This window comes from Peromyscus californicus, unplaced genomic scaffold (genome assembly GCF_007827085.1).
Source record: "Peromyscus californicus insignis strain IS unplaced genomic scaffold, ASM782708v3 Scaffold_13__1_contigs__length_99412109, whole genome shotgun sequence".
NCBI classification, from domain to species: Eukaryota; Metazoa; Chordata; class Mammalia; order Rodentia; family Cricetidae; genus Peromyscus; species Peromyscus californicus.
The window spans coordinates 97,347,921-97,361,880 of record NW_026294424.1 but is presented as its reverse complement, the minus strand read 5'-3'; the positions used below and the strand labels follow the sequence as shown (position 1 = coordinate 97,361,880).

The 13,960-nt window shown below is 42.2% G+C and overlaps 1 long non-coding RNA gene across 1 annotated transcript in view; it reads left to right on the top strand.

Moving 5' to 3' along the window:
• Positions 1–3,784, top strand: part of LOC128108708 (uncharacterized) — a 28,679-nt gene extending 24,895 nt beyond the window's left edge. Inside the window, exon 4 of the long non-coding RNA XR_008217595.1 lies at positions 358–3,784. This is a non-coding gene — a long non-coding RNA (uncharacterized LOC128108708). The remainder of the gene's footprint in view (positions 1–357) is intronic.
• Positions 3,785–13,960: the final 10,176 nt, after the last annotated feature.

The window sequence follows — 13,960 nt, the reverse complement described above, 5'->3', positions numbered from 1 at the left end:
AGTCTCCATGCTCTAACTAGTCTTCAATGTAAAACTTCTTTCTGATTATATCAAATTAAACTCCTTCTTCCGGTTTGCAAGGCCCTCCAAAAATCCAGCACTGACACTTCCTGTGAGTTGGGTTTTTTGTTTTTTTCCAGGGCTGAGGACCAAACCCAGGGCCTTGCGCTTGCTAGGCAAGCGCTCTACCACTGAGCTAAATCCCCAACCCCGTGAGTTGGTTTTCTAATTCCTCCTTGAAACTGTTTTCCCAACTGTGGCCTGATCTGTACTTCATGCTCTCTCTAGGCTCGGCTCATCAAGCCTGCTTTTGTCTTCATGACCTAACTTTTTGGTCTGTTCTCCCCTTGTGTGCAGAGTTGGATCCTTCTTCCTGGAAATCCTCTCCGTACTTTCTTCTTATGCGGCCTCTGCTGAGTGAGCTGCAGGAAGAGGCCCTGAAGCATTGAAACGCCAGCCTTCTTTTTCTCTCTGTGCACCCTGCAGCCATTTTAGAGGAGGAATTCTGTGAGCCCAACCCAGTGTCACAGTCATAGCTGGCTGGACCAGGTGCCTTCGGCTAAGCCGCCTCGGGGGTTATTTGCCATGACCTGACCCCATCATGGCCAGTCTTCTTTTAGGGAAGGATAGCACGTTAGAAGAATGGCTTATTTGCCGTTGGCGTATCATGGAAAATACAACATTCTTGATTCTTCAAGCAGCCACTACATCTCCTAGTACACGAAGAGCACCGAAGCCAGGTTCTCTGAATGGCCTCAGAAGCAATTCCCTCTGCTACTCCAGAGTCCCACATATCTTTGTTAATAATCTCGATCAACTGCAGTAAGCCTCTGCATGTCTTTTATTTAAGTCAACACATTTTTTTTCCTCAGAAATATTTCAAATGGAAAGCACATGGATAACTCCAGGCAAGATCAATTGGCTGCCTTCCAAGAGACTCCACAAGATAAATTATCTTGGTGGATTTATCACAGCCCATGCTCTGGTTCTCAGCCTACAGATTTAGATTTTTAGAAACTGGATTTTATCAACATAGCAGATCTATTTGTCATTACTGGTATACATTAATCAGCTCTCAAAGACTGATAGAAAAAGCCAGTATATCTATATATTAGTGGCTTTCCCGAAGACTGGAATGCTTGATGGAACATCATATTCAGCAAAGATTAGAGTAAGGAAAGCCTGTGTGTTATAACATCCATGGAGGGGGAGGTAGAGTTAATTCCAGGAACTGCTCGTAACCTTCAGCTGATATTACTGCTGGGGAAGCTGGTAACAAACCGCCCTCTACGGTAGGTCCGCTCCAGAAGTGATGATCTTTCTTCAGTTCAGTATTTGGCGATGGATCATCTGCAAGAGAGATCTATACATTCCAGGGACAAGGCTCTTGCATCTGTGTCCAACGGTACTCTCTCTCTCTCTTGGATGATGACAATAATAATAAATATAATAATAAATCATACCTAAGAAGTTGACTCAATAATTGGGTCCAGGAGATTGAGGTAGAGGCAGGAATTAAAGATGTCCTCTCCCAGTTACGTGATGACTCAAATATTTGGATGCATAACAGAGCCATTTTATTTATGTAGCGATAAGACTGTGGGTCCAATTTTGGACACAGAGTGATATAGGGGTGCCTTTGATATTTCCAAATTGAACTGTAGTGGAGGCAGTTCTCTATGCAGACCTGTTACTCAGAATTGGGAGCTGTGCCAAAGACAAAAATTTGGGAGTTGTCAGCATATACATGGCTGAAGTCATAGGGGTTGATAGAGGAGGCCATCATGTTTTCCTCGGGAATACACAGAAAACAAAGAGTAGAAGGCATGATTCCGAGCCCCCGATGTTTAACTTTTGGGCAGAAAATGAGAAGCAGACGTAAGAGACTAAGACAGAGTAGCCAACAAATCTGCTTTCATGGAAACAAAGGTCTGAGACTATTTCCAAAAGTGTATAGTTGTTTCGAATGGACATAAGTTCTGAGTACACAGCAATACCCAGGTACTGCCACGAATAGAGTGTCCTGGGTTTAGCACACCAGCCACTGTTATAGACCAGACAGTGCTGCCCCGCCGCACCATGATGCATCTGCCCTCTACAATGGAGGCCACTTCAGTTATTTGCTACACACAGACCGGAAGACCAGGAACTTAACAGGATTAGCAACAAAAGAGCAACAACAGAAAGAGATGTTGCCATTGGTGACCTTGCAAGAAGGAGCATCAGCAGCAGTGATGTGCTAATGAGGGTGAGCGCTGAGTAAGCTGAGGAGACCAAGGCTTGCCTAGAAGAAAGAAGCACATGCGAACCTGCCCCAGTGCATGTCAGAGAGACAGTCCAATGTTTGTTACTGAAGAGTGTGTGTGTTGGGGGACTAAATCAGAGTACTGCACAATACCCTTTTGATGGGTGGAAGTTGGTGTGGGAGGGTCTTGGCATGTAGTCTAGGGTGGCCTTGAGCACACTATGTAGATCAGGCTGCCCCTGAACTCACAACCCTTCCTGTCTGCCTCCTTGGTGCTGGGCTTACAGGTATACATCACCATGACTGACTCAAAATACCCTTTATATATTATTATCCAATCATATTATTTATTTATAGTGTGTGTGTGTGTGTGTGTGTGTGTGTGTGTGTGTGTGTGTGTGTTTGTGTTTGTGTTGTGTGAGGTGTGTGTGGTGGTTGTGTATGTAGGTGTCATTTAAGTAAACATGCATGAGTGTGCTTGGGAAGCTGGTGTCTTCTGAATCACTCTCCACCCTATCTTTTGAGACAAGGTCTCGAACTGAACCCAGAACTCACCAGCTGGCTAGACTGGCCTGCTGACTAACCCTAGAGACCCTCCTGCTTCTTCCCCAGCCCTGAGAGATCACACTTAGGTTGGGAAGCTTGAGCCACAGGCATTTTACCAAATGAATCCCCACCATCCCATAAAAATACCCTGTACGAACTTACTTTGTAATTTAGCTGTAGGAACTCTAATGTGTAAAGTAGAATTTGCTCTTTAAAACAGTGGATCATTAATCACTTTAAAAGTTAAGTCTAGAGATACTAGACTGTTTTCTGGAACTATTTGATGTCCAAGGCAAGCAATTTGGAACAGTGACAGCAGAGGACCTCAGAGACCATCGCTTTAAAGTGAGTGACTGCATCCTGATTCTCCTGAATAAATTAAGGTCAAAGTTTAAAACAGGGTAATATTGAACACAAACTTAAGATGACATTTGACAACCTCCGTGTGCAGCATGGAACGCCAATAAACTTAAGGGACCATTTGCCGCACTTGGCACACGCTCCACACCACTGCTATCCAGATCCGGCTTTCTGGGCTTGAACTGGCAAGCAGGGACATTGAAGCATTCTACTCCATAGCATTTCCTCTGGGAATAAATTAACTTGAAAATTTCCAGAGGTGCTATTCAGTGAGGACCGGGTAAAGAGAAAATGAAGAACAACAGGTTAGTAAGTATTTCTTCCTCAGAGTAGAGAGGAGAATGTCTCTTTAGACAGTAATCCCAACACCCATACACTCAACACAGACTATAATAACTGTAGATGTCACGTAGATTCTCTCTCTCTCTCTCTCTCTCGACAGTTCTCACTATGTAGCTCTGGCTGGTCTGGAACTTATTTATGAAATTTACCATAATTAAGAACAGCTAAAAAGCTGGGCAGTGGTAGTGCACGTCTTTAATCCCAGCACTCGGGAGGCAGAGCCAGGCGGATCTCCGTGAGTTCAAGGCCAGCCTGGTACAGAGTGAGATGCAGGACAGGCACCAAAACTACACAGAGAAACCCTGTCTCAGAAAAAAAAAAAAAAAGAAAAAAAGAAAGAAAAGAAAAAAAGAAAAGAGAACAGCTAAAATTTTTATTTATTTATTGTGTCCGGGTGGCGTGTTTGAGATGGCATATGGGATCAGAGGACAACTTGTGGGAGTTGGTGTTCTCTTTCCCCTGTGTGAATCTGTGGATAGGAATAAGGTGTCATGGGGCTGGAGAGATGGCTCATCAGTGAAACCTCTGCTGCTCTTCCAGAAGACCTGAGCTCAGTTCCCAGCACCCACTGCCAAGCATCTCACAACCGCCTGTAACTACAGCTCCAGAGAACCCAGTGATCTCTTTCTGGCCACTGCAGGCTCCCCCATACACATAAATAAAAATAAAATAGAATTTTAGAAAAGAAATCAAGCTATCAGGCTTGCTGGCAAGCTCCCATACCTGCTGCGCCAGCTCTCCAGCTGTCACAGCTGTTTCTGATGCTTTCTTGATCTGCGGCCATACCACCATGAATGTGCCCAGTCTTGCTAATATACACTTTCCTTTTTGTTTCATTTGTTGTTGTTTTAATGAAATCATAGATAGCATCAATGAACCTCAAATATAAAATTTGAAGGATCTTTATAGAGTTTGACTCTGATTTCTGAAAAGGTGAAAATTGAGGTTTAGAAGTTTAAAAGACAGCTACCACCACTCCAAGACCTGAGCTAGCATTTCCTGAAAGTTGATGCTGTATCTATTTTAGAAATTTGGTTGGTACTACATGTTACCGAGTCCCACTTTGTATGCATGATGATTATAGAATTAAATATAATTAATGATCAATATTCTATGACTAGAGATTTTAGAATCTAGAAGTAAATAAGCTTTAAAAATTATATGATAATATGAATGGTGAAAATTATTAAAATCAAAATTTTTGGAATATAATTTTGATTTTTAGTGAAGAGAAAAATATAATAGAATAAATAATAGAATAAATTTAATTAACACTATCAAATATTTTATTTTCATTAATTACTTAAAAAAATTAATTTATCAGACTCCTACTGCACTAATATAGCTGACATTGACCATAAATATGTAATTCTCTTACCTTCTACTTTATAATTTACTCATTTAATGAATATTTATTAACAACACTAAAGTTTGGTTAACATTTCTTGGGGCTAGAGAGATGGCTCAGTGGTTAAGAATGTACATTGCTCTTCCAGATGATCCGTGTTGGCTCACAGCCATCTGTAACTCAAGCTCCTGGGGATCGGATGCCCTTCTTTGGCCTTGGTGGGTATCAGTGCTCAGGCACGTGCGCGCGCGCACACACACACACACACACACACACACACACACACACACACACATAGAGATAAAAATAAATCTTTAAAAAATAGTGGCATTTCTTGGGGCAGAAAAATGGCTCATTCAGTTATTTGCATGTTGCACAGTATGAGGACCCAAGTTCTGATTTCCAGATGAGGCTGGGACCCATCACCAGAGAGGTACGGACAGGAGGATCCTAAAGGCTCCCTGGCCAGCCCATCCAGCAGAACGGGGAGCTCCAGGTTCAGTGAGGGCCCCTCAAAAAACAAGTGAGAGCGAGTAAAGAACACTTACAATGTTGGCTTCTGGTGCCACGGGCACTCGTGCACATGAAAATGTGCATACACACACCAAAAAAAAAAATAGTATTTCTTTGACAATAGTGTACTCACAAACTGGCAAAAACCTTTATGCTTTGGTGATTTTTTTAATGTTTATAATTCATTATGACCTCTCAAAAGGCAGATATAGAAGAACAAAGGTCCAAAGTACTTTGTATCTATGACAGAAAAGAGCTCCTACAGCACAAAAAACATGTTTTATCTCAGCACCAGCATTGTCCAGAGGACAAAAGCTCCTAGAGGCAAAACATTGCAGTTGGTCCCACAATTCAGCCCAAGTTACTGGCACCTAGGAAAGAAGGCTGGATTTTGGGATACAGAAAATTTTGTTTTTCTTAGATTCAAACCATCAGTTCATACGAAATAATTAGGATGTTTTTCCTTCCTAGTCTGGACTCTACTTTTAGGAAAGGAAACAAACAAAAAATACTCTCTTGCTGGTATTTTGGTTTAAATTTTAAACCAGGTCATGAATGGGGTCAGAACAGGTTTGGTGTGATTTCTCACATATCCCATACAACCCCACAGTGGAAATTGTTCAGGCTTACATAAATCAAATTAACCAAACCAAGCATTATCATGCATTCAGTATTACCAACAACATATGCATGTTGAGCCATTGTAAACAGGCTCACAGTGCCATTCTGTGCAGACCACTCGGACTGTGGATGGGGCAGGTAGGCTCACAGTGACATTCTGTGTAGAGCACTTGGGGACTGCAGATGGGTTGGGCCTTCATGGCATCTGATCCATGAGAGAAGCAGCGAGGGAAGATTCAGAGTGCTCTGGAGTCTGACTCTGAGAGGCTGTGACTGTCAGCTAAAGAACTGAATTTTGAGAAAAGGAGTGTTTGATTGTGCCATGTAGAAGCAGCATGCAGGCTAGTGCCTGCCTCCCTGTTTGTGGGACCACACTGCTAAACTGCCCTTCTTCTGAGACAGTCAAAGTAATTTGCAAGGCCTAGAAATATAAACTAAGTCACAACCATGCGTGAAAGTTGAGTTCAGTGTGTAAGGTAAGTGGTCAAAAGTAATAAAGTAGGAAGTGACCAGGGCACACACAGAAGCAAGAATGTAACCTCCAGGAGGTGATAGTGAATGAAAGAAGTCTGAGGTGGGATTGGAAAAAAAAGGAAAAGGGATATCCACCTGTCTTGCAGGCCATGAGGGGGTAGCAATGGGAAGGGAAAGAAGGGAAGAATGACCAGGATATAATGTAGGAGGTACCACTCAGTGCCCCTCACCATGTCTCTTTTCTTGAGAATGTAAGAAGGTCCCCAAGGTCACTGTATTTATGTTTCTCAAGTCTATGCCTATCCATAGGCAGCTAGACCAGGTACAAATCTCTGCTCTAAACTGAGCTGTAGTAGAATATTATTTTAAGGTGTGTTACTTTTGTTTCTGCTGCATTTGTTTAACTCCATGAAGCTGTGTTACTGTGCCTGTCTAAAACACCTGATGTTCTAATAAAGAACTGGCCAATAGCAAGGCAGGAGAAAGGATAGATGGGGCTGGCAGGCAGACAGTATATATAGAAGGAGAAAACAGAGAGATCTAGCAGCCAGAGGAGGAGGAGGATGACTCCAGGGGCCAGCCACCTTGCTACACAACCAGACATAGAGTAAGAGTAAGATTTACAGAAGTAAGAGAATGGGAAAAGCCAAGAGGCAAAAGGTAGACAGGATAATTTGAGTTAAGGAAAGCTGGCAAGAAAGAAGCCAAGCTAAGGCCGGACATTCATAAGCAATAATAAGCCTCTGTGACTGAATTTATTTGGGAGCTGGGTGGTGGGCCCCTCCAGAAGAGAAAAAACAATCAACAACACTGAGTTACATGTCTTGAAAATTTGGAATTTGAATTAAGACATCTAGTATGTTTGAAATCTTCCCATAAATGGAGGCAGTACTAATTTAGAGGCTTTATTGTCTATGTAGATAAAAAAAAAAAAAAACAACCAGGGAAGCTTTGAAAGAAAAGTTGTGGTGAGTTAGGTATGTCTTATTTTTGCTGCAATTTGGGGAACTGTGTCTTGAAGGATACTAAGATTGGTGCTAGGGAAAGAGGCAAAATCAGGGATACCATCTGTCTTAGGGTTTCTATTGCTGGGAAGAGACACCATGACCACAGCAACTCTTATAAAGGAAAAACATTTTTGGGGGGATGGTACGTTTTCATAAGTTTAGTTCATTATCATGGTACGACATGGTGGTGCATAGGCAGACATGGTGCTGGAGAAGTAGCCAAGTGTCTTACATCTTGACTTGCAGGCAACAGGAAGTGATCTGAGATACTAGGTATCTTGAACATAGGAGACTTTAAAACCTGCCCCTATGGTGACACACTTCCTCCACCAAGGCCACACCTACTCTAACGAAGCCACACCTCCCAGTAGTACCATTCCCTATGAGATTATGGGGGCCATTGACATTCAAACTATCACACCATCCATGGGTTGGGACAAGGAGGTATGGAATTAAGGTTTAGAATATAGATAAAAATGTATAGGGCCTGGAGAGATGGCTCAGTGAATAAGATTAAGGGCCGATCTTTTAGAGAACCCAATGCAGTTTGTAGCTTCCAAGTCCAGTGGCTCACAACCTCCTGTAACACCAGATGCAGGAGAGCCAATGACCTTTTCTGACCTCCATAGACATCTCCACTCATATGCACATACCCCCACACTAAGACACACATTCAAATCTAATTAAAAATAATATATATTTTTAAAGTGGACAGAGAGTAAGTTCTGGGCTAGCCTAAGTCTAACTCAGTGAGAACCTGTAAGTGTCTGGATTACTGCTCAACAGTAGAGTGCTTGGTTGGTATGTATAAGGCCCTGGGTTACATCTCTAGACACACACACACCAGCTTTATATAGTAGACTATATAAGAGTTTCTTTGATTAAACTAAATGTTAAAGCATGCAAGTTGCTTTATAATGGTTAAGTTTTAGTGTAACAGATATAAAATTTTGATTTATACATAGCAACCAAAAATATAATTCCAAATAACCAAGATTTATTAATTGAATATTGATCAAATAACTGTTAAACACTGGTTACTCTGTGCTGGGGACAGAAATATAAGCACTTAGCAAATAGTCTAAACTCAGTGGCTGGTAGACATGCAGTGGTTTTATTTTCTCTTTACCCTTGCTTTCTCAGTGGCATCTATGACAGAGGCATAGGCTTGTTGTATCAAACAATTGGCCTAGTCATCTTAAACACCAGTCTTTTCATCATTATTATTATTATTATTATTATTATTATTATTATTTTGCTTATAAACCTCAGCTTGTTTGTAACTCAACAACACGGTCAGAGAAGCAAGAGCTTCGTTACCTCCACCGTCTGCTCCCTCATCCTCTTCCAGGTTTCTGGGCTTGAGGGCAAGGAGGAGAAACGAAGCAGAAAAGGCATTATTATTTTTACTTGGTTGAACCCATTGCTGAAAATTCTGTGCATGATTGCTCCTCTCAGAAACGTTTCCTGGGCATCTGTGCCCTCTCTGCAGCAGGCTTCTAACAACTGGGAGACCCTCATGGGAATTATAATATCCTGCCCCTTACTGCTGGCATCCCTTCGTACCCATCTAGCAGGGATACCCACAGCATCACTCTAGTCCTTCCGCACTCTTAAATTTCATCCTTGGGAAACATGTATTCTTCTTTTTTTTTTTTCCATTTTTTTCAAGACAAGTTTTCTCTGTGAAACAGCCCAGGCCATCCTGAAACTCACTCTGTAGACCAGGCTGGCCTCGAACTCACAGAGATCTGCCTGCCTCTGCCTCCCGAGTGCTGGGATTAAAGGCGTACAACACCACTGCCTGGTGAAACATGTATTCTTGTTATGCCTTTGTGAACAACATCTCTCTGTCTCCATCAGTTGATTTATGTAGTTGCAGAGTGGGCTAATGAGACCTTGCCTAGGAAAGCATCCACCTGAAGAAGGAGATTCTAGTTTACCTGCTTTGTGAGTGCCTCAAACACTCAGGCTCTTTTCTTGGTACCCATGGCTTGGGTGGTGTGTGCATCATGAGAGTTTCGAATCCCAGCACAGGGAGGCAAGACTTAGATGGAAACTGAGAGTATAAGTTAAGCTTCACTCGAAAGAATTTCAGAGAGAAATGATATGGTGGGGGTAGGAGAGAGGTGGGGAGAGGGATGGAGGGAAGAAGGGAGAGGGAGAGAGAGAGAGAGAGAGAGAGAGAGAGAGAGAGAGAGAGAGAGAGAGAGAGAGAGAGAGAGATTCAGAGAGATGTGTAAAGGGTCCTTTCAAGTGTTTAGCTGAGTACTGATAAGCACAGTTATTGAAGGGAAGATGCACATTTGCCAGGGTTTGATTGAGAGACCCTGGCTTAATGAATAAGGTGATTGTGGATGATTTTTCAACATCAATGTCAGGCCTCCATGTGCATGTATACACACTCATGCTCCCATACATATGCAAAACACACATATACATGAATAGCACACACATGAAAATGGAAAAAGAAAATAACAGCTTTCTCATGTTCATATCACATGTAGAACTCTTTTAATATACATAAATGAATAAAGACATACCTTCATATCTACAGTAAAGCCTAAGTTTTCATTTTGAACATGTAATACTTCAAATATTTGATAATAATGCATTTAATAACATAACTACCCTCACAATGTAAGTTACTGTGCTAGGCTCTAGTTGGGTAATTGCAGTTTATCCACATTGTTTGAGGTAGGTATTGCTTCTTCTGTTTCATAGGTGAAGAAATTGGACACAGTGGCTTCTAGGAGCAATGAGTTCCAACATGGTCTAGGTATCGCCAGAGCCCACAGTCTTCAGTCACAGCCTGTCTCTCCCCACAGCCAATCACAAACTCGGTGATAAGTTAAAACAAATCATTTGCCCACTAAGCATTACTCCAAGTCCATAAGCATTCAAGGGTAATCTAAACACAATGATGCTTCTGTGAGGAGAAGGAGGAACTTCCTTATGGTCTCAGAGGAAGTTTATTAACATGAATTTGTTAAGCATCTACTGTGTGCACATTTTGGAAAATCTCATTTCAGGTTGTAAGTTCTCCATAATAGATTTTGGTTAACTTAACTTTCTTTTGTAAGAAATCAAAATCTATGAACTTTTCAGTCATAAAGATTATAGATTTCAAAAGATCTATTGTAGTGCTTAGGTCAAAAGTGAAGTATAGTAAGATTTCTACTTGTTTTTCATCCACTTCCAATAACAAAAAATGGTCTGAGGACTTATAAGAAAATTATTTTAAACCCTGAGATGAAAGAAAGAAGCACACTGAGAGAAAAACCCAAATCCAAGAGTTTCATAGAAGTGTACATGGATCCTGGCAGCACATATGAGATGTTCCTGTGAACCCAACAGACGATGAGCTGAGACCCCGGGACCTAAAGCAACCATCAAAGCAGGAGTCGTCCGGAGGGAGCCGAGTAACCCACCCCTCTCCAAAGGTGTTGAGCTTAAAATATTAACGCCGAGGAGGCAGTGCTTTAGGAAGGACTCTGCAGCTATTGTGAAAACAGACTTCGCTCCAGGCCTGTGCTTTAGCACACCAAAGCAGCTGCTCCCCGAAGCAGTTTTATCCTATGCTGTTCTTCTGCTCTGGGAACACTATGATTAAAGGGCTACAGAATCACAGAAAACTCAGGCTTGTTGGTTCCCCTTCAGATATCTCTCAGACAGAGTTGTGCAAGACATATTTTAGAATTAAAAAAAAAAGATTTGTTGAGACCCCAAGTTTCAAAGAGATTAGATGTAAATAACCATTACTTCATGACCTTTTCAGATGTACTATTGTTTATGTTATGACTCTCTCATACAAAAGTTGTAAGTATTATACTTTTTCTGTTTATATATATTATAGAAGAATTCATTGACACTTAGTGCTGGCGACTATACTGTGCATCTGATACAGCCCTTAGTGCCCCATTCTGCCTCAGACTCAGGAGGCTTCCCTCCCCTGTGACCCTGTGGAGCCTGGACATGGCTCTGTTCTAGCTTGGACTATCCATACTGTTGTACTGTTATTGTTTGCTTTTATTTTTCCCTAAAAGGCGTTGTTGCCCTCTGCACAGACCTGTGGGGTCACTGTAGGATCTAGCTGGTAGAAACTGGGTGCATCTTAATGTCTGAGTCAGACGCAGCACTTTCCACTTTCATCTGATTTAACTGGCAGGAGTTCAGGCACATCGGAGCTCCTCATCCCTTCCCTGGCATGAGTGTGTCCAACTCATTCTGCATCTTGAGGGCATTTCTGTCCTCTTCCTCTCTCTGCCCGAAAGTCCCGCTATCTCTCCTGCCTAGCTATTGGCCATTCAGCTTTTTATTACACCAATCACAGCAAAACATCTTCACACAATGTACAGATACTCGGCAACAAACATGGTTCAGACATCAAAGATTTCTTGTCAGAAGCCACAGTGGCCACAACATAACACACTAACACGGTCTTAGTCAGGGTTACCGTTGCTGTGATGAAACACCATGATCAAAAAGCAAGCTGGGGAGGAAAAAAGGGTTTATTTACATTTCCACATTGCTGCTCATCACTGAAGGAATCAGGACAGGAACTCAAGCAGGCAGGAACCTGGAGGCAGGAGCTGATGCAGAGGCTGTGGAGGGGTGGTGCTTACTGCTTTGCTCATCATGGCTTAGCTCAGCTGGCTTTCTTATAGCACCCGGGACCACCAGCCCAGGATGGAACCACCCACCATGGCCTGGGCCCTCCCACATCAATCAGTAATTAAGAAAATGCCTTACATCTGGATCTGGTGGAGGCATTTTTCTCAGTTGAGGTTCCCTCCTCTCAGATGACTCTAGCCTGTGTCAAGTTGACATTAAATGGACCAACACAAACATCTTCAAAGTGCTAGTAGAACAAAACCTGAGAACTCTATATCCAGAGAAAATGCTTTGGAGGCCGAGACAGGATTACAGTGAATTCAAGGCTAGCTACAGAGCAACTCTGTCTCAAAAAACAACAATATAATAATAATAATTTGAAAAGAAGTTAGAATAAATGTATTTTCAGTTGAAGAACCCTAAGGAAAATTCTCTTCCAACCTGTGGTACAAGAACTACTAAGGGAAACTTCAAGTAGAAGCACAAAACCTTGACTGTGGGGGAGAAATAAGGAGCAGGAAAAGTGCTGAATACGTAAGAAAATTTAGAAAACTGAGTTTTCTGTGAGTTCTTCTAAAGCATACATGATTTTGGGGAAGCAAAAATGACACCATTGTATAAGGAATTTAACAAATATATAGAAAAGGGGGTGGTGGTGCATGCCTCTAATCAAAGCACTTGAGAGGCAGAGTCAGGGGATCTCTGTGAGTTAGAGGTTAGCCTGGTCTATACTCTCCAGGCCAGGTCAGCCAAGGTTACATAGTGAGACCCTGTCTCAAATATGTGTGTGTGTGTGTGTGTGTGTGTGTGTGTGTGTGTGTGTGTGTGTTATGGAATAATCTTTTTGTACACTGTGAATATGTGTCACTCTGATTGGTTTCATAAAAAGCTGAATGGTCAATAGCTAGGCAGGATTTTGGGGGCAGAGAGGATGCTGGGAAGATGAAGAGTGGAGAAGCCAGATGTGGAACAAGTCAAACACCCAAAATGGGATAGAGGTAAAAACCACATGGTAGAACGTAGATTAATAAAAAGTATGGGTTAATTTAAGTTATTAGAGCTAGTTAGAAACAAGCCTAAGCTATTTTGTAGCTGGATTTTTCTGTCCCACTTGCAAGCTCCCAAATAACCACATGGAGACTTCTTATTAGTTATGAAATCTCGGCCAAAAGCTTAGGCTTGTTTTTAGCTAGCTCTTAAAACTTAAATGAGCCGGGCGGTGGTGGCGCACGCCTTTAATCCCAGCACTCGGGAGGCAGAGCCAGGCGGATCTCTGTGAGTTCGAGGCCAGCCTGGGCTACCAAGTGAGTTCCAGGAAAGGCGCAAAGCTACACAGAGAAACCCTGTCTCGAAAAACCAAAAAAAAAAAAAAAAAAAAACTTAAATGAACCCATTTCTATTCATCTATGTGCTGCCCCAGGCCTGTGTACCTCTTCTACACACCGCCATCCTGCTCCCTCTGCATCTCATGGCTTCTCTTTGCAACTCTGTCCTTCTTATTCCATAACATGTGGCACTGTGGCTGTGGAGATGGCTTAGTAATTAAAGTGCTTGCTCTGCAAGTGTGATAATACAATCTTCAGATTCCACGTGTATATTGGGTGTCTCAGCTGTCATTCAAGCCTTGGAAGGCAGAAACAGGAAATCCCCAAGGGAGGTGGCTAGTGAGACTAGTCATTGCTGTGGAAGGGCAATCAAGGATAATTCTAGCATCAACCTTGGACCTCCACATGCATTGCACTCAAGTGCATGTGCACCATAACATGTGCATACTGCACCACACACACACACACACACACACACACACACACACACACACACACACACACACACGAAAATGAAAACATATGTAGGAGTAATGCAACAACTATAACATGAAAAATGGTGGGG